At 44.3% G+C, this 3637-nt stretch overlaps 1 non-coding gene across 1 annotated transcript; it reads right to left on the bottom strand.

The window, feature by feature from the left end:
- Positions 1-2155: 2155 nt before the first annotated feature.
- Trnat-cgu (transfer RNA threonine (anticodon CGU)) lies at positions 2156-2228 on the bottom strand. Its single transcript has one exon. It is a non-coding gene; the product is annotated as a tRNA-Thr (tRNA).
- Between the last annotated feature and the right edge of the window lie 1409 nt (positions 2229-3637).

The following is a 3637-nucleotide window of genomic DNA, read 5'->3' as shown; positions in this document are numbered from 1 at the left end:
TCGTCAAGCAGTCCTCCTTCGATCAGGCGCTCACATAGACAAGATTCTTTCTGAATCGTCGATTGCAAGCAGAATATTTATCTGCACTATCAGGCGACCGTCGACGCTCTGTCTCAGCAGGCGTTGGCACAACTCGATCGGACCCGCTGTCACATTAAGACACCAGTATGTGACGTGACTTCAGGACAAAAGCTCACGGCACAGCCGCCAGCTCAGCCAAATAAGATAACATAAACTTGGAAAATCGGAATGGTATCGCCGATGAATCTTTCCGCGTGACTCGCTCCAACATTTTTTGCTCTTTTCGTCTAGGCGGCACATCTTTGTCCCGGTGTGTCAAAAATACCCAGTTTCTGTTCGGAAATGTTTGTCCCTTAGTGTCGAACTAATGCCGAACTTTATTGAAGGCACCATGCAGCAGAATATGTGGCCGCGCTGGGTTTTTTGACGTGAATTCCTTTCGTAGCGGGGTGTGTCAGTTGAACAGCGACATACAAGAAAGTAAGCTCGCGGAACGCATGCGTAAACTAAAGGAGACTGGGGGTTCCAGACGATGCTACTTTGGGCAAGCACAATATCAATGCCGAAAACTTGATGCGACGCTGCTCTCCGTCGCACGTTTCGTGACATTGTCTCAGCACTTTTGATAAGCGACATCGAATGCCGAGAACATCGCAGGACCTCCTCTCTAGACTGAAGTACACAGGGCTTGGTCCGCGACAAAAAAAAAAAAAAAAAAAAAAAAAAAAAGAGGAAGAAAAGCTTCTTGCATCAGCGCACCAATTCTTTCAGTTTTCATCGGCAAGGCCTAAGCAGGTGTGCATACAGTGTATCCACATGTTAATACGGGCATAAGAATTCCTACATAAAAATAAAGTGAATAGAGTACAGTGTGCGCAGTTAGGCAGCGATACTTTACACGAAAGAACAGCGCGTTTATATTGTCGAGCAATATTTTAAAAATAATGAAGCTTTGGCAACTACGCAGTTCGCAATTTTCGTACAAAACATGGTCGGAAAAGCGATTTAACTTCATCAACTGTGAAGAGATTAATTTTAAAGTTTAAGGAGACTGGATCAATTAGTGATCTTAGACACTCTGGCCGTCCTTCAACAAGTCGGCCAAAGCAAAACATCGAAGCAGTTCGCGAGTGTGTTGCTGAGAGACATCAATTCGGCACCGTGGTTAAGAATTGGACATTTCGAGAAGCTCTCTACAGCGTGTAATCACGAAAGATTTCCATCTTCATTCTTACTAAGTTCTATTGACTCAAGAACTGAAGCCTACTGATCACGCATAGAGAAAAGAGTTCGTTGAATGGATTTTGGAACAACAACAAATGGATGTTGATTTTTCGAACAAAATCATCTGCAGCGATGAGGCTCATTTTCATCTTGATGGCTTGGTTAATCGACAATTGACGCATTTGGGGTTCAGAAAATCCACGAGTGATTGTTGAGAAGCAAATGCATCCACAACGTGTCACTGTTTGGTGCGGATTTTGTTCTGGGGGCATGATCGGACCATTCGTCTTCGAAAATGCGGCTGGTCAGCCAATAACAGGTAATGGTGCTTGCTATGGTGACGAGATAATCCAGATTTTTACTGCCGAAATTGCAAGATATGCATGTGGACGGCATGTGGTTTCAACAAGACAGTGCCACATGCCACACAGCCCGAGAAACAATTCAATTACTGCTTGAGTCGTTTCCTGGTCGTGTAATTCCCCGTTTCGATGATCAGAATTGGCCGCCCAGATCATGCGATTTAACGCCGTCGCGCTTCTTTCTTTGGGCTTCTTCTTCTTCTTTTTTTTTTTTTTTTTTGAAATCTAACGTTTAAGCCAACAAGCCTACGACCACCCACGCTTTGAAGGAGGAAATTGAGCGCTGTATCAACGAAATTCAGCCACACATAATTTTGCAAAACGGCCATGGAAAATTTCAACAAAGGAATGCGTATGTGCCAGCAAAGCCTTCGAGGCCATTTACCCGATATGCTATTTCATACATAACCCCGTACTTTATGATTAATTTTTTTAAATTATAAACCTGTTTTCTATTAAAATTACTTGTTGCGTGAAATTGGAGACACCCTATATATACGCACATAAATGATAAATAAGTGGAAATGAATATGGATGACAAAACAACTGGCCGCGGATGGGATACGAACCCACGTCTTCGCATTACGCGTGCGATGCTCTTACCAATTGAGCTACCGCGGCTATATATATGCTCTTACCAATTGAGCGCACTCACGGCCTTGGCGGCGGATGTGGACCATCCTTTCTGCCGCAGGCGTCACGTCTCCGTGAGCTTTTTGGATGAATCCACTTGTATTTCCATCTATTTATCATTTCTTTAATTCATTGAAGAACTGCAGATAATTTCCCTTATGCTGTCCTTGGTTGTTGCTTGTTGGCTTAATTCTTATGATATATATATATATATATATATATATATATATATATATATAGTGTTCGTCACTAACTGCCACATGCATGCAAAATATTGTGAACAATACAAAAACGCTCGCAAAACAAGAGTATCCGAACATTAGTAGCTATGCTTCTTCCACGCGTAGCTTCTCTTCACACGGGCCGCAGAAAGACTAGCCGGCGCAAGCACAAAGTGCCCAGTCGATCTCTCTCGCTCTAAGTTGCATCGTTATGCCGAAGGGATTTGAAATTATACCGAACGTTCGTGTATTAGTTGACATATTTGTGTATTGCAACTGCCTAACCGTGTTCTTGTCTCCTCAGGTCACTTGTCATTGAAACCAGTGTGAAATAGAATGAATACAACCGTTACATTGTCGCAAGCCTTTCTTCACCCTGCTTCAGCTTACGACGCTTGTGCGACTAAATATTTGTCATAATGAAAGGAATAGATGCTTCCCTTCGAGGCTGTGTGTTGGCTTCCACTGATGCCAACACAGAAAATGAAATCATACACTTTTGTAAAGCTGCTTGTCTTCAGCCGCACCGCTGACTGCAGCATGGTGCTCCAGTATGGCGTCCACGAAGTGACTGAGCAAGCTGCTTCTGAAGCTTTCTTTGACGCTTTGTTACACTGGAGAAATAAATTTAGACTACATAGCAATTCCGAAATACCAAATAGGTCAGCCTCAGCGTAACTTGCAGTTCGTAAAAGTGCGCAAGATAGGAAAGCAGATTCGACGTCACACCCCGCATTGCGACACGATTTTCGATGCTCGAGACTAGTTAATCGCACGTTTATAAAGCAAGGTGCGTTCGAAAACAGGAGACGGCTAAATCCGGCAACTGCTTTCCCCGCATGGAAGCGCTTAAATAAACAACAACGCAAAGACATCGGTAACGTCGCATTCACAGAACTGGAACTGCCGTTTGGGCGAGAAATTCCATAACACTTTTGGTCCTCGCATTCTACGAATTATCGCCAACAATTTTCCGCCAATTAAATATTTCGAATGGATATCCTGTGACTTGATGTCTCTCTTTGTACGCAGCTCCCAGGGTCGTCGTCACCTCAGGCACCACCCCCGCACTTTAGCCGAGCCTGCACAACAGACCTGCCACTGTGGAGAGAGACGTCACCGCGGCAGCAGGACCCGTGGTGCACCGCGCGCGGAAACCCCGATGCAAGCCTCTAA

The sequence above is a fragment of the Dermacentor silvarum genome, chromosome 10, assembly GCF_013339745.2.
Source record: "Dermacentor silvarum isolate Dsil-2018 chromosome 10, BIME_Dsil_1.4, whole genome shotgun sequence".
Taxonomy (NCBI): domain Eukaryota; kingdom Metazoa; phylum Arthropoda; class Arachnida; order Ixodida; family Ixodidae; genus Dermacentor; species Dermacentor silvarum.
The sequence above is the reverse complement of the archived record's forward strand: the minus strand, read 5'-3'. Positions and strand labels throughout refer to the sequence as shown.